Here is a 23,482-nt window from a genome sequence, read left to right on the forward strand (position 1 = left end):
ATTAAAAAATTTAAAAGCAGCTGTGGATGTCACTCTGTGCTTGCCTAATGTGTATGAGGCCCTGGGTTCAATGCCCAATACCAAATATATATATTTTTTTTCTCTTAAGATTTCCATCACTACAACAAAATATATAAGATAATTAACTTATAAAGAGAAAATGTTTGTTTGGGCTCACAGTTTTAGAGATTTCAGTTCATGAGTCTCAGTTTAGAGGTTCCAGATGGGGGTACCAGATGGCATGGCAGGAAGTATGTGGCAAAGTAAATCACTTGGGTGAGGGAGCAGGGTAAAGGAGGACATGTCATGGTGTGGGGCTGTGGAGCTTCTTCTCAATCCTTTTATACTTGGGAATAGCTGCAGAACACGCCAAGCTGCCACTGGAGTGGAGACTGATAAAGAACTCTCATACTGCCAGCCAGCACCCAAACTTATCCAGAACATAGGAAAGTGTCTCAATGTCTTTAATCTTACAATAAACACTGTAATTGTTTATATGCACAAGTTTTGTATGCACTATTCTTTTCACCAAATTCAGCAGACATAGAATATCACCTACTGCATTATTTTTGGCTGCAAAGTAGAAGAACAGGCTCAAAAACTTCAACATGTTATCAAAGTAGCACGTTTATCTTAATCTTCTTGTGCCACTGTTGGATACATACAAAATGTGATGCTTCAGCAGACTTAAAAATGATTTTACTTGAAATAATAATGTCACAAACACTAGGTTTTGAGATCACCATTAAACACCCATACACAGATGTGGTGAAATGTACCCAGTTAGTAAGAGCAAGCAAGGATTTGGCAAGGGCATCCTATTTCATAATTACCAACAGTCTACCTCTTACAACCTTCTGTCTTCAATACAAACAGTGATAACACGTGCATGCATTCATTTGGCAAATAGTCTAGTTGGGAGATTCCTGTATTGACTGATGGAAAGCATTGGTGGGAATATGTGGATCCTACAGTTACTCTAAATTAGCTAAAAAACTAAATGAGCTAAAAACTGAGTTTCTAAAACTATTGGAGAAAATACCTAAGAGGATTTGAAACTGGAGGGCTAATCAGGCAGCTAAGAAACCAAAAGAAGACAGGCAAGTTTGAGAGACACCACTTCCTGGTTCAGCTTTAGTCCAGAATTCCATATTAGTAGATAGTGTCACAGGTGTGCTTACAAACCCAAGTTTTCAGAAAGCATCTACATCAGCATTCCCTGCACTGGGACCCATAAATTCAGGAAATATATCTGTTCAGGATAGCCATACATCTGATAATTCATCAGTGCTAGCAACAGGAATGCCCAGTACCTCATACAGTTTGTCATCCCACCAATAATGGCCTCAACATCAAGAATCAGCAAGGACAGAACTAATATAGTCATAGAAATTGGAAATATATTTTTCTAGTAGCTAATACAATATCAACTTCCAGCAGGGACCTTCTGTACCTCTGCATTCATGATTACATGATAGAACTGACAAAATTTCTGATCATTCTTCTGTTAATCAAGAATATACTCATAAAACAGGGAGCAGTAAATACCATGAGCCTATTTCTGCTACTCCTGGAATATTCCTCCAAATTTTTATTTAGATAAATATAGAGAAAAACACAAGCTAGAAACTAGGTCTTGTATAAGGAGATAATTATATAGATGTCCAGTTACAGTAGCAACACAAACACATGCAGTCACAAGCAGCCAGCAGCAGTTCTGTAACTTCTTTTATTAAAATGAAAATTCCTATCACAAATACTAAAAAACCTGAAAATACAGAGGAGAGACAAAGGAAAAGAGTGGATCACTGAAATTATGGATTCCAATACTACCCACTGATACAGGCACTAGTAAGGAAGAACTGGAGAAGAAGACAAAGTTTCATATTCATAAAGACACAGTTTTGATCAAGGCAGTGGGAAGAGCAAGCATTTAAGCCCATATATAGCAGAGACCATAAATAAGGAAAAGCACCAGGAGCATCCTGCTAACCACTACCACACCAGCAGTCACAAGCATTCCCATCCACATAGTGGCAGGAGCAGTGGTGGCAGTAAACACAGTGCTGATGGAATGCCACCCACTGTTTTGAAGAGTCCTGTTAGACTGAGCAGTGATGGCATTTCCTCTAGTTCCAGGTCCTGAAGGAGGAAGCTTCATATCAATGATGCTTCTCACAACCATCACTCTAAAATGAGCAAAAGTTACAAAATTTCAGGTGGGCTATGGACATCTCAGAACCCTCATGAAACTGTACAAGAAGCCAATGGAAACAACAGTTCTGATGCCAATCACAAATACTGTTATACCATCAGCCAGAATATGTGCCGCAGTCTGGCTGGGCACAATTCAGGAGCCACTTGTCAAAAGAAACAAACTTTATTTTTAGAACACACACACCGCACCACACAGCTCCTCAGGAAAACCCTCAGAGCCCAACTGCCACCACTGGCTTCCCACAAGCCTCTCAACCTCCCCCACCCCTCCTGCTCTTGAGGCCGATTAGCTGGGTCACATGGGTGGAGCCAAAAAAGTCCCCCAATGAGCAGCTCCGTGGTCTGAAAGGGTGGGGAAACAGCCCAATGAGCATCACTGCAGAGGATCCAATCAGTTGGCAGCTAGAAGTTTGCTGGGGCCCCTTCGGCTGTGGCTCTCAACATCTCCCCCTCTCTTTTTAAACAACAAGCATGTGGCTTTGGGACCATGCCTGCCTTAGGTTGAATACTACATATGGTTATTACCCGTCATCGGATGAGCTGACCACAAGGCGTCAGCCTCCTGTCTTAGGCTGGTACCATTGCAACTGGATCTTACCCGTCATTGACTACCAGACCAACATACAGCCACACCTGTGGATAGGTCTTTGTACCAGCGGGGGGGTGAGGTTCTTTGCCTCACCTCTGTTGGCCCCCAAATATTAGCTGAACGACCATCACACGCAGAAGGGAGGAAGATACACCAAGCCAATTGATGGCTCCTTTTGGAAAAATTGTACCACCTATGACACCATCAGCAAAAATACCTCAACACTACCACAAGTTGCTGAGCCAACAGATAGTTCACAACGCATACAAGTGAGTTCACAATGCATACAAGTGATACATAGTCCAGGCAAGTTCTGCAAGCAGTTCAGTGATGGCTCCTTTTGGAAAAATTGTACCACTGATGACACCATCAGCAAAAATACCCCAACACTACCACAAGTCACTGCACCAACAGATAGTTCACAATGCATACAAGTGAGTTCACAATGCATACAAGTGATACACAGTTCAGGCAAGTTCTGCAAGCAGTTCAGTGATAGCTATTGCAGAAGCTGTAGATTGGTTTTATCTTTGTCTTCACTGGCACTGGGATGAAGATAGGAATTCTGGCAATAATGGCTAAAGAAAAAATTATGTAACATTCCAGAAGGCACTAAAAGAAAACAATTTTCTGAACAATTTACATTATCTTGAACAGAATTATTAAATATAATGAAAACGAAAGGTGAAAGTAAACAAACAGATCTGTTAACCCCCTTTTTTGTTCACATATTAAAACAATCCTCAACAGCTGTTTACCCAATTTAAATTAAACCATTTAAATCATGTGAATAAAAAAAATATTTGGATCCATTTTTCATGAGCACTCATCATATATGATATATGGACATGCGTACATTCAAACATATAACATAAAACACAAGTGTGCACACATAATATAATACATACAACACATAACATAATAGTAAAGGCCTTATAATTTTTTACAGGTGAAATCTCCATTGCAATGTTTAAAAACTCTATAGTAAAAAATAGAACTAATCAGCAAAACATTGACCTAGGTCTGTATGACCTCAAAAAACAAAATAGAACTTCATGATGTGGGAAAGGGTAATAATAAAATAGATATTGAAAAAAGCATCCTGGTTCTGTCACAGATGTAAAGGTACCAAACTGGAGTTCTGGATATCAGCTGTTATGAATTTGAACCAAATCATCTTCTTTTTGGTCTGTAGAAATCCCTTTAGTTAATCTCTCTGGAATCCAAATCAGCTGCTGTTCTCCCTGTGGAAACACACAAACAGACCCCTGACTCCAGATAATCACTGGGTCAGCACTTTAGTTAATCTCTCTGGAATCCAAATCGGCTGCTGTTCTCCCTGTGGAAACACACAAACAGACCCCTGACTCCAGACAATTACTGGGTCAGGACTTTTTCATTATCCTGTTAGAATATTCTTCCAAAGTACCTTAGGCTTATGTACATTTTTTGGACACATATGCCTTTCCACAGCACTAAGTCCTGATGAATCCAAATTTAAAAAGTTTAGAGTAAAAAGGGTTATTTTAAGTTTATCTTTGGGAAATATATACCCCTTCCCAATTCCCTCTTTTTGCTTTAATAAGTACATTTTAATAGTTTGATGAGCTCTTTCAACTATGCCTTGTCCCTGTGCATTGTATGGGATTCCTGTTATATGAGTAATGCCAAATGATGAGCAAAATTGTTTAAAAGAGGTAGAAGTATAACCAGGGGCATTATCTGTTTTTAACTGTTTTGGAAAGCCAACAGTGGCAAAATTTTGTAAGCAATATCTTTAGTTTTTTCTCTGGCATGAAGAGAGCCCATCAAAAATCCAGGAGAAGTATCAACTATAACATGCAAATAATTTAACTTTCCAAATTCTGGCAAGTGTGTGACATCCATCTGCCAAATATGGTTAGGTATCAGTCCTCTAGGATTGTCTCCAAGATTAACTTGTGGTAAAAAGGTCACACAATTTTGACATTGTTTTATTATTTGTCTAGCTTGTTCCTTAGTTATTTTTAAATGCTTTTGTAAAGTATTAGCATTGACATGGAACTTTTTATGAAAATTTGTAGCTTCTCCTAGTGTAGAGAAAATATGTATGCTGTGTGTAGTTTTATCTGCTAAATCATTGCCCAAACTAAGGGCTCCAAGCAATCCTGTATGTGCCCTAATATGTCCTATAAAGAATGGATTTTTTCTGTCCCAGATTAGACTTTGTATAGTGGAAAGCAAAGAGAAAACAGTAGAGGAAGGGGAAATCCTACCAGCATCTTCAAGGGATCTATAGCATTAACTATATACTGACTATCGGAAAATAAATTAAATACACAGAATCTTTAAACTTCACAAAAGCTTGTAATACTGCATTAAGCTCTACCTTTTGAGCTGATTGTTTGGGTACTAAAAATGTAAAAGTTTGATCAGGTGTAACTATTGCTGCTGTACCATTATTTGACCCATCACTGAATATATTTGGAGCATTCATGATAGGTGTTTTTCTTGTCATTTTTGGAAAAATGACAGGATGCGATGACCAAAAAGACAATAAAGGATTAGATGGTAAGTGGTTATCAAATGAAACATTAGATTTGCACATGATTACTGCCCAAGTATTTAACTCATTACCTAACTCATCAATTTGATCCATAATATATGGAATAATAATTTTATTGGGAGAAATTCCAAACACTCTCTTTGCTGCTTTTATTCCTTTGAGTATTAATTGTCCTACAGCCTCAGGATACCTAGTAAGAATAGTGTTAGGAGAATAAGATAAATGTATCCATATAATGGACCTTCTTGCCAAAATACTTCTGTAGGAATATTTTTTGTTGGTAGTACAATAAATAATAAAGGCAAACTTATATCAATTCTATCCAAATGCATATTTTCCATATATGTTTCAATGACTTTTAATGCCTTTCATGCTTCAGGTGTTAACATTCGGGATGAATTTGGATCTGATGGACCTTTTAGGATATCAAATAAAGGTCCTAACTCTCCTGTTGGTATACCTAGATAAGGCCTTATCCAATTTATGTCTCCTAATATCTTTTGAAAGTCATTAAGTGATTTGAGTTGATCTACTCGTATTTGAATTTTTGGTGGATGGACCATGGTTGAGGATAATAGAACTCCTAAATAATTAATTGGAAAATTTAATTGTACTTTATCTATTGCTATCTCTAGATTATAATTTTTAATAAGTTTGTAACTGTAGCATAACATTCTAGCAATGTGTTTTTATATTTGTGTGCTAATAATACATCATCAATATAGTGAAATATTTGTAGTTCAGGATTTTGATTTCTTTTTTTATTGGTTGTTCAAAACATTACAAAGCTCATGACATATCATTGTTCATACATTTGATTCAAGTGAGTTATGAACTCCCATTTTTACCCCAAATGCAAATTGCAGAATCACATCACTTACACATTCACATTTTTACATAATGCCATATTAGTAACTGTTGTATTCTGCTACCTTTCCTATACCCTACTATCCCCCCTCCACTCCCCTCCCATCTTCCCTCTCTACTTCATCTGCTGTTGTTCAGTTCTTTCCCTTGTTCCCCCCCCTTTCCCCTCACAACCTCTTATATGTGATTTTGTATAACATTGAGGGTTTCCTTCCGTTTCCATGCAATTTCCCTTCTCTCTCCCTTTCCCTCCCACCACTCGTCTCTGTTTAATGTTAATCTTTACCTCATGCTCTTCCTCCCTGCTGAGTTCTTAGTTGATCTCCTTAAATAAAAGAAGACATTTGGCATTGGTTTTTTAAAAATTGGCTAGCTTCACTTAGCATAATCTGCTCTAATGCCATCCATTTCCCTGCAAATTCCATGATTTTGTGTTTTTTAGTGCTGCATAATACTCCATTGTGTATAAATGCCACATTTTTTTATCCATTCATCTATTGAAGGGCATCTAGGTTGCTTCCACAGTCTAGCTATTGTGAATTGTGCTGCTATGATCATTAATGTGGTAGTATCCCTATAGTATGCTCTTTTAAGGTCCTCAGGGAATAGTCTGAGAAGGGCGATAGCTGGGTCAAATGGTGGTTCCATTCCCAGCTTTCCCAGGAATCTCCATACTGCTTTCTTTTTTTTTTTTTTTTTTTTTATTGGACGTTCATAACATTACATAGTTCTTAATACATCATATTACACGGTTGATTCACGTGGATTATGAACTCCCGCTTTTACCCCGTATACAAATTGCTGTATCACATCAGTTTCCCTTCCATTGATTGACATATTGCCTTTCTAGTGTCTGATGTATTCTGCTGTCTGTCCAATTCTCTACTATCCCCCCTCCCTTCCCCTCCCCTCCCCTCCCCTCCCCTTTTCTCTCTCTACCCCTTCTACTGTAAATCATTTCTTCCATTTGTATTATCTTGTCTTGCCCCTCCTTTCCTCTTATATGACATTTTGTATAACCCTGAGGATCGCCTTCCATTTCCATGCAATTTCCCTTCTCACTCCCTTTCCCTCCCACCTCTCATCCCTATTTAATGTAAATCTTATTCTCAAGCTCTTCGTCCCTGCCCTGTCCTTGTTTACTCCCCTTATATCAAAGGAGTCATTTGGTATTTGTTTTTTAAAGATTGACTAGCTTCACTTAGCATAATCTGCTCTAATGCCATCCATTTCCCTCCAAATTCTATGATTTTGTCATTTCTTAATGCAGAGTAATACTCCATAGTATATAAATGCCACATTTTTTTTATCCATTCATCTATTGAAGGGCATCTAGGCTGGTTCCACAGTCTTGCTATCGTGAATTGAGCTGCTATGAACATCGATGTAGCAGTGTCCCTGTAGCATGCTCTTGTTAGGGCTTTAGGGAATAGACCGAGAAGGGGAATAGCTGGGTCAAATGGTGGTTCCATTCCCAGCTTTCCAAGAAATCTCCATACTGCTTTCCAAATTGGCTGCACCAATTTGCAGTCCCACCAGCAATGAACAAGAGTGCCCTTTTCCCCGCATCCTCTCCAGCACTTATTGTTGTTTGACTTCCTAATGGCTGCCAGTCTTACTGGAGTGAGATGGTATCTTAGGGTAGTTTTGATTTGCATTTCTCTGACTGCTAGTGATGGTGAGCATTTTTTCATGTACTTATTGATTGATTGTATGTCCTCCTCTGAGAAGTGTCTGTTCAGGTCCTTTGCCCATTTATTGATTGGGTTATTTGTTATCTTATTGTCTAATTTTTTGAGTTCTTTGTATATTCTGGTTATTAGGGCTCTATCTGAAGTGTGTGGAGTAAAGATTTGTTCCCAGGATGTAGGCTCCCTGTTTATCTCTCTTATTGTTTCTTTTGCTGAGAAAAAACTTTTTAGTTTGAGTAAGTCCCATTTGTTGATTCTATTTGTTAACTCTAGCGCTATGGGTGTCCTATTGAGGAATTTGGAGCCCGATCCCACAGCGTGTAGATCATAACCAACTTTTTCTTCTATCAGATGCCATGTCTCTGATTTAATATCAAGCTCCTTGATCCATTTTGAGTTAACTTTTGTGCACGGCGAGAGATAGGGATTCAGATTCATTTTGGTGCAAATGGATTTCCAGTTTTCCCAGCACCATTTGTTGAAGATGCTATCCTTCCTCCATTGCATGCTTTTAGCCCCTTTATCAAAAATAAGATAGTTGTAGTTTTGTGGATTGGTTATTGTGTCCTCTATTCTGTACCATTGGTCCACCCGCCTGTTTTGGTACCAGTACCATGCTGTTTTTGTTACTATTGCTCTGTAGTATAGTTTGAAGTCTGGTATCTCTATACCGCCTGATTCACACTTCCTGCTTAGTATTGTTTTTGCTATTCTGGGTCTTTTATTATTCCATATGAATTTCATGATTCTTTTATCGATTTCTACAAGATATGCTGTTGGGATTTTGATTGGCATTGCATTGAACTTATATAGGACTTTTGGTAATATCGCCATTTTGATGATGTTGGTTCTGCCTATCCATGAGCAGGGTATATTTTTCCATCTTCTAAGGTCTTCTTCTATGTCTTTCTTTAGGGTTCTGTAATTTTCATTGTATAAATCTTTCACCTCTTTTGTTAGGTTGATTCCCAAGTATTTTATTTTTTGGGGGGATATTGTGAATGGAGTAGTTGTCCTCATTTCCGTTTCAGAGGATTTGTCGCTGATATACAGGAAAGCCTTTGATTTATGCGTGTTGATCTTATATCCTGCCACTTTGCTGAATTCATTTATTAGCTCTAATAGCTTCTTTGTAGACCCTTTTGGGTCTGCTAGGTATAGAATCATATCATCTGCAAATAGTGATAATTTAAGTTCTTCTTTTCCTATTTTTATGCCTTTAATTTCTTTCGTCTGCCTAATTGCTCTGGCCAGTGTTTCCAGGACTATGTTGAACAGAAGTGGTGAGAGAGGGCATCCCTGTCTTGTACCAGATCTTAGAGGGAATGCCTTCAATTTTTCTCCATTCAGAATGATGCTGGCCTGTGGCTTATCATAGATTGCTTTTACAATGTTGAGGTATGATCCAGTTATCCCTAATTTTTCTAGAGTTTTGAACATAAAGGGATGCTGTACTTTGTCGAAAGCTTTTTCTGCATCTATCGAGATGATCATATGGTTCTTATTTTTAAGTCTATTGATGTGGTGGATAACATTTATTGATTTCCGTATATTGAACCAACCTTGCATACCAGGGATGAATCCTACTTGATCATGGTGTATAATTTTTTTGATATGTATTTGAATCCGATTCGCCAGAATTTTATTGAGGATTTTTGCATCAAGGTTCATTAGAGATATTGGTCTGTAGTTTTCTTTCTTTGAAGTGTCTTTGTCTGGTTTCGGAATCAGGGTGATGTTGGCCTCGTAGAACGAATTTGGAAGTTCTCCCTCCTTTTCTATTTCCTGAAATAGCTTGAAAAGTATTGGTGTTAGTTCCTCTTTAAAGGTTTTGTAAAACTCTGCTGTATACCCATCCGGTCCTGGGCTTTTCTTAGTTGGTAGTCTTTTGATGGTTTCTTCTATTTCCTCTATTGTTATTGGTCTGTTTAGGTTGTCTACGTCTTCCTGACTCAGTCTTGGCAGATCATAAGACTTAAGGAATTTATCTATGCCTTCACTATCTTCTATTTTATTGGAGTATAAGGATTCAAAATAATTTCTGATTATCATCTGTATTTCTGAAGTGTCTGTTGTGATATTGCCTTTTTCATCCCGTATGCTAGTAATTTGGGTTCTCTCTCTTCTTCTCTTCGTTAGCATGGCTAAGGGTCTGTCAATTTTATTTATTTTTTCAAAAAACCAACTTTTAGTTTTGTCGATTTTTTCAATTGTTTCTTTTGTTTCAATTTCATTAATTTCAGCTCTGATTTTAATTATTTCTTGCCTTCTACTTCTTTTGCTGTTGTTTTGCTCTTCTTTTTCTAGGATTTTGAGATGAAGTATGAGATCATTTATTTGTTGGTTTTTTCTTTTTTTGAGGAATGAACTCCAAGCAATGAATTTTCCTCTTAGAACTGCTTTCAATGTGTCCCATAGATTCCGATAAGTTGTGTCTGTGTTTTCATTTGACTCTAGGAATTTTTTAATTTCCTCCTTAATGTCTTCTAGAACCCATTGATCATTAAGCAACCTATTGTTCATTCTCCAGGTGATGCTTGATTTTTCCTTCCTTCTTTTATCATTGATTTTCAGTTTCATTCCATTATGATCAGATAAGATGCATGGTATTATCTCCACCCCTTTATATTGTCTAAGAGTTGCCCTGTGACATAATATATGGTCTATTTTTGAGAAGGTTCCATGTGCTGCTGAGAAAAAAGTGTAATTACTTGATGTTGGGTGGTATAGTCTATATATGTCAATTAAGTCTAGGTTATTAATTATGTTATTGAGTTCTATAGTTTCCTTATTTAACTTTTGTTTGGAAGATCTGTCCAGTGGTGAGAGAGGTGTATTAAAGTCTCCCATGATTATTGTATGGTGGTCTATTAGACTCTTGAACTTGAGAAGCGTTTGCTTGATGAACATAGCAGCACCGTTGTTTGGGGCATATATATTTATGATTGTTATGTCTTGTTGGTGTATGGTTCCCTTGAGCAGTATGAAGTGTCCTTCTTTATCCCTTTTGATTAACTTTGGCTTGAAATCTATTTTATTAGATATGAGTATGGACACTCCTGCTTGTTTCCGCAGTCCATATGAGTGGTATGATTTTTCCCACCCTTTCACCTTCAGTCTATGAATATCTTTTCCTATCAGATGCGTCTCCTGTAGGCAGCATATTGTTGGGTCTTGTTTTGTGATCCATTCTGCTAGCCTGTGTCTCTTAATTGGTGAGTTTAAGCCATTAACATTTAAGGTTATTATTGAGATATGATTTGTTCTTCCAGCCATATTTGTTTATTGATGTTACTAAACCTGGTTTGTTATCCTCTTTGACTACTTTCCCCCCTTTACTGTCCTACCTCCCATTGTTGGTTTTCAATGTTATTTTCCATTTCTTCTTCCTGTAATGTTTTGCCAAGGATTTTTTGAAGAGATGGTTTTCTAGCTGCGAATTCTTTTAACTTTTGTTTATCATGGAAGGTTTTAAATTCATCTTCTATCCTGAAGCTTAATTTCGCCGGATACACGATTCTTGGTTGGAACCCATTTTCTTTCAGTGTTTGAAATATGTTATTCCAGGATCTTCTAGCTTTCAGAGTCTGTGTCGAGAGATCAGCTGTTATCCTGATTGGTTTACCCCTAAATGTAATCTGCTTTCTTTCTCTTGCAGCTTTTAAAATTCTCTCCTTATTCTGTATGTTGGACATCTTCATTATAATGTGTCTAGGTGTGGATCTCTTATGATTTTGCACCATCGGCGTCCTGTAGGCTTCTAGGATTTGGGATTCTGTCACATTCTTCATGTCTGGGAAGTTTTCTTGTATTATTTCACTGAATAGATTGCTTAATCCTTTGGTTTGGAGCTCTGTGCCTTCCTGTATCCCAATGACTCTTAAGTTTGGTCTTTTGATATTATCCCATAGCTCTTGAATGTTCTGCTCATGGTTTCTTAGTAGACTTGCTGAGCTATCTATGTTCTTTTCAAGTTGAAATACTCTGTCTTCATTGTCTGATGTTCTATCTTCTAAGTGATCCACTCTGCTGGTAGTATTCTCAATTGAGTTTTTAAGTTGGTTTATTGTTTCCTGCATTTCTAGTATTTCTATTTGTTTGTTTTTTATTACCTCTATCTCCCTGTGAAATTGATCTTTTACTTCCTGGATTTGTTTGTCAATGTGATCTTTCATTGTCTGATTTTGCTGTCTCATGTCTTCCTTGAGACTCCAGATCATCTGAAGCATATATATCCTGAACTCTTTATCTGATATTCCATCTGTTGCAGCTATTACCTCTTCTAAAGTTGAGTTGACCTGCATTGCTTGTGATCCTTTCTTTCCTTGTCTTTTCATACTGCACGCGCTTCTTTCTGCTTGGTGCAACTGTTGTGTTTTTGAAATTTACTAGCCTGAAATCACCTCTTCCGTAACTGAATGAGCTGTGATCAGTAGAACATGGGGATGATTACATCATCTCTTTGAAATGGCGGCTGTTGTCCTCCTCTGTGGTCCGACCAGTGTCTGGAACCAAACTGGACCACTTCTCTCCTCTGTCTCAAAGCTGAAACTCCGCCCTAAGCGCTGCCAAAGTCCTAGCGCCAAACCGCTAGAGGCCGTTCATAGACTCAGCCCTGCAGGGCCCAGATCAGCTGCCGCCGTGACCGGCAGGATTGTGTTCCTGATCCGAGTTGCTCCGAACCGGCTGGAGGGGGGTGGGGTGGTAGGAGTGTGGATCCTAGCGCTGAACCACCTGAGGCCAATCCCAGACTCAGCCCTGCAGGGCCCAGATCAGCCGCTGCCGTGACCGGCGGGATTGTGAACCTGATCCGCGTCGCTCCGAACCGGCTGGAGGGTGGTGGGGTGGTAGGAGTGTGGGTCCTAGCGCTGAACCGCCTGAGGCCGATCCCAGACTCAGTCCTGCAGGGCCCAGATCAGCCGCTGCCGTGACCAGCGGGATTGTGAACCTGATCCGAGTCGCTCCGAACCGGCTGGAGGGGGTGGGGTGGTAGGAGTGTGGATCCTAGCGCTGAACCACCTGAGGCCGATCCCAGACTCAGCCCTGCAGGGCCCAGATCAGCAAACGCCGTGACCGGCAGGATTGTGTTCCTGATCCGAGTTGCTCCGAACCGGCTGGAGGGGGGTGGGGTGGTAGGAGTGTGGGTCCTAGCGCTGAACCGCCTGAGGCCGATCCCAGACTCAGTCCTGCAGGGCCCAGATCAGCCGCTGCCGTGACCTTCGGGATTGTGACCCTGATCTGCGTCGCTCCGAACCGGCTGGAGGGGGGTGGGGTGGTAGGAGTGTGGATCCTAGCGCTGAACCACCTGAGGCCGATCCCAGACTCAGCCCTGCAGGGCCCAGATCAGCCGCCGCCGTGACCAGCAGGATTGTGTTCCTGATCCGGGTTGCTCCGAACCGGCTGGAGGGGGGTGGGGTGGTAGGAGTGTGGGTCCTAGCACTGAACCGCCTGAGGCCGATCCCAGACTCAGCCCTGCAGGGCCCAGATCAGCCAACTCCGTGACTGGCAGGATTGTGTTCCTGATCCGAGTTGCTCCGAACCGGCTGGAGGGGGGTGGGGTGGTAGGAGTGTGGGTCCTAGCGCTGAACCGCCTGAGGCCGATCCCAGACTCAGTCCTGCAGGGCCCAGATCAGCTGCTGCCGTCACCGGCGGGATTGTGACCCTGATCCGCGTCGCTCCGAACCGGCTGGAGGGGGGTGGGGTGGTAGGAGTGTGGATCCTAGCGCTGAACCGCCTGAGGCCGATCCCAGACTCAGCCCTGCAGGGCCCAGATCAGCCGCCGCCGTGACTGGCAGGATTGTGTTCCTGATCCGGGTTGCTCCGAACCGGCTGGAGGGGGGTGGGGTGGTAGGAGTGTGGATCCTAGCGCTGAACCACCTGAGGCCAATCCCAGACTCAGCCCTGCAGGGCCCAGATCAGCCGCCGCCGTGACCGGCAGGATTGTGTTCCTGATCCGGGTTAGTCCGAACCGGCTGGAGGGGGGTGGGGTGGTAGGAGTGTGGGTCCTAGCGCTGAACCGTCTGAGGCCGATCCCAGACTCAGTCCTGCAGGGCCCAGATCAACCGCTGCCGTGACCGGCGGGATTGTGACCCTGATCCGCGTCGCTCCGAACCGGCTGGAGGGGGGTGGGGTGGTAGGAGTGTGGATCCTAGCGCTGAACCGCCTGAGGCCGATCCCAAACTCAGCCCTGCAGGGCCCAGATCAGCCGCCGCCGTGACCGGCAGGATTGTGTTCCTGATCTGAGTTGCTCCGAACCGGCTGGAGGGGGGTGGGGTGGTAGGAGTGTGGGTCCTAGCGCTGAACCGCCTGAGGCCGATCCCAGACTCAGCCCTGCAGGGCCCAGATCAGCCAACTCCGTGACCGGCAGGATTGTGTTCCTGAACCGAGTTGCTCCGAACCGGCTGGAGGGGGGTGGGGTGGTAGGAGTGTGGGTCCTAGCGCTGAACCGCCTGAGGCCGATCCCAGACTCAGTCCTGCAGGGCCCAGATCAGCCGCTGCCGTGACCTTCGGGATTGTGACCCTGATCTGCGTCGCTCCGAACCGGCTGGAGGGGGGTGGGGTGGTAGGAGTGTGGATCCTAGCGCTGAACCACCTGAGGCCGATCCCAGACTCAGCCCTGCAGGGCCCAGATCAGCCGCCGCCGTGACCAGCAGGATTGTGTTCCTGATCCGGGTTGCTCCGAACCGGCTGGAGGGGGGTGGGGTGGTAGGAGTGTGGGTCCTAGCACTGAACCGCCTGAGGCCGATCCCAGACTCAGCCCTGCAGGGCCCAGATCAGCCAACTCCGTGACTGGCAGGATTGTGTTCCTGATCCGAGTTGCTCCGAACCGGCTGGAGGGGGGTGGGGTGGTAGGAGTGTGGGTCCTAGCGCTGAACCGCCTGAGGCCGATCCCAGACTCAGTCCTGCAGGGCCCAGATCAGCTGCTGCCGTCACCGGCGGGATTGTGACCCTGATCCGCGTCGCTCCGAACCGGCTGGAGGGGGGTGGGGTGGTAGGAGTGTGGATCCTAGCGCTGAACCGCCTGAGGCCGATCCCAGACTCAGCCCTGCAGGGCCCAGATCAGCCGCCGCCGTGACTGGCAGGATTGTGTTCCTGATCCGGGTTGCTCCGAACCGGCTGGAGGGGGGTGGGGTGGTAGGAGTGTGGATCCTAGCGCTGAACCACCTGAGGCCAATCCCAGACTCAGCCCTGCAGGGCCCAGATCAGCCGCCGCCGTGACCGGCAGGATTGTGTTCCTGATCCGGGTTAGTCCGAACCGGCTGGAGGGGGGTGGGGTGGTAGGAGTGTGGGTCCTAGCGCTGAACCGTCTGAGGCCGATCCCAGACTCAGTCCTGCAGGGCCCAGATCAACCGCTGCCGTGACCGGCGGGATTGTGACCCTGATCCGCGTCGCTCCGAACCGGCTGGAGGGGGGTGGGGTGGTAGGAGTGTGGATCCTAGCGCTGAACCGCCTGAGGCCGATCCCAAACTCAGCCCTGCAGGGCCCAGATCAGCCGCCGCCGTGACCGGCAGGATTGTGTTCCTGATCTGAGTTGCTCCGAACCGGCTGGAGGGGGGTGGGGTGGTAGGAGTGTGGGTCCTAGCGCTGAACCGCCTGAGGCCGATCCCAGACTCAGCCCTGCAGGGCCCAGATCAGCCAACTCCGTGACCGGCAGGATTGTGTTCCTGAACCGAGTTGCTCCGAACCGGCTGGAGGGGGGTGGGGTGGTAGGAGTGTGGGTCCTAGCGCTGAACCGCCTGAGGCCGATCCCAGACTCAGTCCTGCAGGGCCCAGATCACCTGCTGCCGTGACCGGCGGGATTGTGACCCTGATCCGCGTCGCTCCGAACCGGCTGGAGGGGGGTGGGGTGGTAGGAGTGTGGATCCTAGCGCTGAACCACCTGAGGCCGATCCCAGACTCAGCCCTGCAGGGCCCAGATCAGCCGCTGCCGTGACCGGCAGGATTGTGTTCCTGATCCGGGTTAGTCCGAACCGGCTGGAGGGGGGTGGGGTGGTAGGAGTGTGGGTCCTAGCGCTGAACCGTCTGAGGCCGATCCCAGACTCAGTCCTGCAGGGCCCAGATCAGCAAACGCCGTGACCAGCAGGATTGTGTTCCTGATCCGGGTTGCTCCGAACCAGCTGGAGAGGGGTGGGGTGGTAGGAGTGTGGATCCTAGCGCTGAACCGCCTGAGGCCGATCCCAAACTCAGCCTTGCAGGGCCCAGATCAGCAAACGCCGTGACCGGCAGGATTGTGTTCCTGATCCGGGTTGCTCCGAACCGGCTGGAGGGGGGTGGGGTGGTAGGAGTGTGGATCCTAGCGCTGAACCACCTGAGGCTGATCCCAGGCTCAGCCCTGCAGGGCCCAGATCAGCAAACGCCGTGACCGGCAGGATTGTGTTCCTGATCCGGGTTGCTCCGAACCAGCTGGAGGGGGGTGGGGTGGTAGGAGTGTGGATCCTAGCGCTGAACCGCCTGAGGCCGATCCCAAACTCAGCCCTGCAGGGCCCAGATCAGCTGCTGCCGTGACCGGCGGGATTGTGTTCCTGATCCGAGTTGCTCCGAACCGGCTGGAGGGGGGTGGGGTGGTAGGAGTGTGGATCCTAGCGCTGAACCGCCTGAGGCCGATCCCAGACTCAGTCCTGCAGGGCCCAGATCAGCCGCCGCCGTGACCGGCAGGAATCTGTCCCTGATCCGAGTTGCGGAGATTCAGTCGCCTGGGGCAAACTGACCCCTCACACAGACTTACTAGTTATCGGCAGGTCTCCTTCCCGTGGAATATTGTTAGAAGATCTTCAGCAGGTCCCATGCAAGTGTATTTATGTGTCTCTCTGATCCTGTTACTGCGGAGGTATAGGAAATGCTGCTTGCTCGCCGGCCGCCATGTTGGATCCCTCCATACTGCTTTCCAAATTGGCCGCACCAATTTTCAGTCCCACCATCAGTGAAAAAGTGTACCCTTTTCCCCACATCCTCGCCAGCACTTATTGTTGTTTGACTTCATAATGGCTGCCAATCTAACTGGAGTGAGATGGTATCTTAGGGTGGTTTTGATTTGCATTTTTCTGACTGCTAGAGATGGTGAGCATTTTTTCATGTACTTATTGGTTGATTGTATGTCCTCCTCTGAGAAGTGTCTGCTCAGGTCCTTGGCCCATTTGTTGATTGGGTTATTTGTTACATTATTGTTTAATTTTTTGAGTTCTTTGTATATTCTGGAAATTAGGGCTCTATCTGAAGTGTGAGGAGTAAAAATTTGTTCCCAGGATGTAGGCTCCCTGTTTACTTCTCTTATTGTTTCTCTTGCTGAGAAAAAACTTTTTAGTTTAAGTAGTCCCATTTGTTTATTCTTGTTATTATTAACTCTTGGGCTATGGGCATCCTATTAAGGAATTTGGAGCCCGACCCCACAATATGTAGATCAGAGCCAACATTTTCTTCTATCAGGTGCAGAGTCTCTGATTTAATATCAAGCTCTTTGATCCATTTTGAGTTAACTTTTTTGCATGGCGAGAGAAAGGGGTTCAGCTTCATTTTGTTTCATATGGATTTCCAGTTTTCCCAGCACCATTTGTTGAAGATGCTATCCTTCCTCCATTGCATGCTTTTAGCCCCTTTTTCAATTATAAGAAAGTTGTAATTTTGTGGATTGGTCTCTGTGTCCTCTATTCTGTACCATTGGTCCACCCGCCTGTTTTGGTACCAGTACCATGCTCTTTTTGTTACTATTGCTCTGTAGTACAGTTTGAAATTTGGTATCGCTATATCTCCAGATTCACACTTCCTGCTTAACATTGTTTTTGCTATATTGGGTCTTTTGTTTCTCCATATGAATTTCATGATTGCTTTATGTATTTCTACAAGAAATGCCATTGGGATTTTGATTGGCATTGCATTGAATCTGTAGAGAACTTTGGGTAATATCACCATTTTGATAATGTTAGTTCTCCTATCCATGAACAGGGTATATTTTTCCATCTTCTAAGATCTTCTTCTATTTCTCTCTTTAGGGTTCTGTAGCTTTCATTGTATAAATCTTTCATCTCTTTTGTTAGGTTGATTCCCAAGTATTTTATTTTTTTTTTTGAGGATATTGTGAATCAGGTGGTTTTCCTCATTTCCATTTCAGAAGTTTTTTTGCTGTTATACAGGAATACCTTTGATTTATGCGTGGTGATTTTATATCCTGCCACTTTGCTGAATTCATTTATTAGTTCTAGTAGTTTCTTTGTAGACCCTTTAGGATCTTCTAGGTATAGAATCATGTTGTCAGCAAATAGTGATAATTTAAGTTCTTCTTTTCCTATTTTTATGTCTTTAATTTCTTTTGTGTGTCTAATTGCTCTGGCTAGTATTTCAAGAAATAAATTGAATAGAAGTGGTGAGAGAGGACACCCCTGTCTTGTTCCAGATTTTAGAGGGAATGCCTTCAGTTTTTCTCCATTTAGAATGATGCTAGCCTGAGGCTTAGCATATATAGCTTTTACAATGTTGAGGTAAGTTCCTGTTATCCCTAGTTTTTCTAGTGTTTTGAACATAAAGGGATGCTGTACTTTGTCGAATGCTTTTTCTGCATCTATCAAGATGATCATATGGTTCTTATCTTTAAGTCTATTGATGTGGTGAATAACATTTATTGATTTCTGTATATTGAACCAGCCTTGCATCCCAGGGATGAATCCTAGTTGATCATGGTGCACAATTTGTTTGATATGCTTTCGTATCTGATTCGCCAGGATTATATTGACAATTTTTGCATCTAAGTTCATTAGAGATATTGGTCTGTAGTTTTCTTTCTTTGAAATGTCTTTGTCTGGTTTCAGGATCAGGGTGATGTTGGCCTCATAGAATGAATTTGGAAGAGTTCCTTCTTTTTATATTTCTTGATATAGCTTGAAAAGTATTGGTATTAATTCTTCTTTGAAGGTTTTGTAAAACCCAGCTGTATACCCATCCAGTGCAGGGCTTTTCTTGGTCGGTAGTCTTTTGATGGCTTCTTCTATTTCTTCCTTTGTTATTGGTCTGTTTAAATTGTGTCTGTCTTCCTGACTCAATCTGGGCAGATCATATGACTTAAGAAATTTGTCGATATCTTCACTATTTTCTATTTTATTGGAATATAGCGTTTCAAAATACTTTCTAATTATCTACTGTATCTATGTAGTGTCTGTTGTGATATTGCCTTTTACATCCCGTATGTTAGAAATTTAAGTTCTCTCTCTTCTTCTCTTCATTAGCATGGCTAAGGGTCTGTCGATCATATTTATTTTTTCAAAGAACCAACTTTGAGTTTTATCAATTTTTTCAATTTTTTGTTTCAATTTTGTTGATTTCTGCTCTAATTTTAATTATTTCTTGTCTTCTACTACATTTGCTGTTGTTTTACTCTTCCTTTTCTAGGGTTTTGAGATGTAGTGTGAGTTCATTTATTTGTTGGTTTTTTATTTTCATTTTTTTTTTTGAGGAATGTACTTCAGGAAATGAATTTCCCTCTTAAAACTGCTTTCATTGTGTCCCATAGATTCCAATATGTTGTATCTGTATTATCATTTATCTCTAAGAATTTTTTTATTTCCTACTTTATGTCTTCTGTAACCCATTGATCATTCAGTAACATGTTGTTCATTTTCCAGGTGATGCAGGATTTTTCCTTCCTTCTTTTATCATTGATTTCCAGTTTCATTCCATTATGATCAGACATGGTGCATGGTATTATCTCCACACCTTTATATTTACTAAGAGTAGCCCTATGACATAATACATTGTCTATCTTTGAGTAGGATCCGTGTGCTGCTGAGAAGAACGTGTATCCACTTGATGATGGTTGATATATTCTATATATGCCAGTGAAGTCTAGGTTATTGATTGTGTTATTGAGTTCTATAGTTTCTTTATTCAGCTTTTGTCTAGAGGATCTGTCTAATGGCAAGAGTGGTGTGTTGAAGTCACCCATGATTATTGTGTTGTGGTCTATTTGACTCTTGAACTTGAGGAGAGTTGTTTTATGAATGTTGCAGCACCATTGTTTGGTGCATACAAATTGATAATTGTTATGTATTGTTGGTGGATGGTTCCTTTTAACAATGTGTAGTGTCCTTCTTTATCCCTATTGTTTAACTTAAGTTTGAAGTTGATTTTATTCGATATGAGTATGGCCACTCCTGCTTGCTTCCAAGGGCCATGTGAGTGGTATGATTTTTCCCAACCTTTCACCTTCAGCCTGTGTATGTCTTTTCCTATCATATGAGTCTCCTGAAGGCAGCATATTGTTGGATTTGTTTTTTTAATCCAGGTTACTAGCCTATGTCTCTTGAATGGTGAATTTAAGCCATTAACACTTAAGGTTACAATTGAAATATGGTTTGTACTTCCAGTCATGTTTATTTATTTATTTATTTTAGTTTAGCTAGTTTTTCCTCTTTGTTTATTTTTTTCCCTTTTACTGAGATACCTCCCACTGTTAGTTTTGGGTGCTACTTTTCAATTCCTCTTCTTGTAGTATTTTGCTCAAAATGCTTTGCAGTGCTGGTTTTCTGCTGCAAATTATTTTAGCTTTTGTTTATCATGAAATATTTTAATTTCTTTGTCAAATCTGAAGTTTAATTTTGCTGGATACAGTATTCTTGGTTGGAATCCATTATTTTTCAGGGTTTGCAATACGTTGTTCCACGATCTTCTTGATTTCAACATCTGTGATGAAAAATCAGTCGTTAACCTAATTGGTTTACCCCTGAATATAATCTGACTCCTTTCTCTCGTAGCTTTTAATATTCTCTCCTTGTTCTGTATGTTGAATATCTTCATAATTATGTATCTTGGAGTTGGTCTATTACGGTTTTGAATGTTTGGTGTCCTATAGGCTTCCAGGATTTGGCAATCCATTCCATCTTTCATCTCTGGGAAGTTTTCTAGGATTATTTCATTTAATAGGTTGTCCACTCATTTGGTTTGAACCTCTATGCCTTCTTCTATCCCAATGACTCTCAAGTTTGGTTTTCTTATGACATCCCATATCTCTTGGATAGATTGCTCATGAGATTTAAGCATCCTTTCTGTGTTGACTATATTCTTTTCAAGTTGATAAACTTTGTCTTCATTATCTGATGTTCTGACTTCTACTTGATCTAGTCTATTTGTAATATTCTCATTTGAGTTTTTAATTTGGTTTATGGTTTCCTGCATTTCTAGGATTACTGTTTGATTTTTTTTTAATCTCCTGGTAAATCTCCTTCTTTGCCATTTGAATTTGTTTGTTTAATTCGTTTTCAAAATATACTTTCATTGCTTGGACTAAATGTCTCATGTCTTCTCTAAGATTCTGTTCCATCTGAGTTAGGTATGCCTTGAGTTCTTTCCCTGTCCATGTTTCTGATGCTTCTAGGTCCTCCTGTAGATTTAAGTTGTCCTGCATTGTTTGTTATTCTTTTTTCCCTTGTTTTTTCACGTTGTTCACGTTACTTTCCAGCTCTGTTTGACTGCCGTGTTTCTGCTTTCTCCTATAAATTTGTTTTGGTTTTGTATATCTCTGTTGTGTCTCCTTTGTGGTGGGAGACTATGTCTAGAAATGTTGGGTTTTATTGTACTTTAAAGCTGATTCATTCAATTCATTAAAGACTTCCAGATTCTGTATGCATATAGTGATTTGTGGTTTGTTCTTAGGACTTTATGTTTAGGTTAGGTGCTATGATGGTATGAGGGTTAGTATGTCTTGGCTACTTTAGAAGATTGCTCTACTGAAGGGGGCTACTAACAGGTGATTGGATCAGGGTGTTGGTAGTAGCTAGGTATTTAGGAGCCCTATAGACAGCCTCGAAACATTCACCTATTTGCATTTAGACAATTACATGTAATGGAAGACGTAATGCTTGGGATGAAAGTCAGGGGGTAGGGGAAGGAAGGTGCTCTTAAAAAGTAAGAAGGAGAGAGAGATAGATTAGAGGAGAATGAAAAGAACAATAAAACTTGAAATGGGAAAGAAATAAAGAAGGAAATGGGGAGAAATGAACAGAGAGAGAAGAAAAAAATTGAAGTCTTAGAGATCCATTTTCTTCTCTTCCAGTAGGCGGAGCTGTGCCCTCCGAGTCGAGCTTCTGCCCTCTATGTGCCAATAGCAATCCCTGTAAGGCAGCTCCTGGGAGTCTCTCAGTCTTGTCAGTCCAGAGCCGTTTCACTTCTCCGGCCCCTCCCCCCCCTTCCTCCTGTCAGCTGGCCAGCCAGGTCCTGTTCACCGGTAGCAGTTCCCCAAATATCTAGTTACCCTTCAGCCCCATCGTGCGTCCCATTTAAGCCCCAGTACTGTGGTAAACTGGTGGCTAAGACCTTGGGAGTCACCGCTGGTGATATGGGGGATTGGGGAATGGGAATCCCCTCTGCTTCCTTACAGACAAGCCCCTGGAGAGATCCCTGAGGTTTCCTGGCTGCTTGTAACTGGATGGGGTGGGAGTCACACATCTGCTAAAGTGGATTCCACTGGGAAATAATTCCGTCGGTTGAACTCCAGTGACGTCACCTCTCTGCTATGGCAGGCCCCAGGATCCTTGCTGGAGTGTCCGAAGGGAGGGGTGGGACTGGTCCATCCCTGGTTGGCCTCAGCTCCCGGCTCGCTATTTCATGAAGGCTTGGCTAGACACCTCTTCCTGCCAAGGTGTGTCTCGGAGGCTAGCTGCCCAGTCACGGTAGCCGAGTCGCGCAGACAGCGGCTGGCGGGTCTGGACCTCTGCATCTCATGGCGGGGATTCACTTATATGGGGCAAACTGTCACCTCCAAAAATCCTAGTAACTCCCAGCCAGTCTCTCTTCAGTGGAATTTTGTTAGGAGATTCTCAGCAGGTAGAATCTAAGCATATCTATGCATCTCTCTGACCCCATCACTGAGGGGGTACTGAAAGCGCTGCCTCTCCTCCCACCGCCATGTTGGATCACCTCAATTAATTATTTGTCTTTGAATTTTAGTACCTGCAGCCAGGAGGTCAGCAGTGGGGCCCGTACAGATTCACCCGCCAGGCTCTAAGATGGCCAGCAGCGGTAGGAGCAGTTCAGCCAGCGTGTCCTCGAAGACAACTTCGCAGCCCCCCTCCCAGCGTCTGGCCCAGGATTTTGATTTCTAAGTGGCTGGATTACTTTGTTAACATAAGTTTGACACATAGTTGGGCTGTTAGCCATCCCTTGAGGGAATACTTTCCATTCATATCTCTGATCAGGACCTTCATGATTCAGTGCAGGGATAGTAAATGCAAAACGTGGACTATCCTCAGGATGAATTGGAATTGAAAAAAAAACAATCTTTAATATCTATAACTAAAACATACCAGGTTTTTGGCAAAGCAGACAATTGAAGAATCCCCGATTGTGCAGGTCCCATAATGACCATTTCATTATTAATGGCTCTTAAATCTTGCAATAATCTCCATTTACCAGATTTCTTTTTGATGACAAAAATGGGATTATTATGGGGAGATACAGAAGGTTGTATATGTCCTTCCGCTAATTGTTGTTTGACCAGATCATGGGCTACTTATATCTTTTCTTTAGTCAAGGGCCACTGAGGAACCTATACTGGTCTTTCTGATTTCCATGTAATTTTTATTGTCTCAGTGG

The 23,482-nt window shown here is 42.8% G+C and overlaps 1 pseudogene; it reads left to right on the forward strand.

The window, feature by feature from the left end:
* Positions 1 to 306: 306 nt before the first annotated feature.
* On the forward strand, positions 307 to 22,992 carry LOC113177682 (cyclin-T2 pseudogene; annotated as a pseudogene).
* Positions 22,993 to 23,482: the final 490 nt, after the last annotated feature.

Source organism: Urocitellus parryii, chromosome 2, assembly GCF_045843805.1.
Source record: "Urocitellus parryii isolate mUroPar1 chromosome 2, mUroPar1.hap1, whole genome shotgun sequence".
NCBI classification, from domain to species: domain Eukaryota; kingdom Metazoa; phylum Chordata; class Mammalia; order Rodentia; family Sciuridae; genus Urocitellus; species Urocitellus parryii.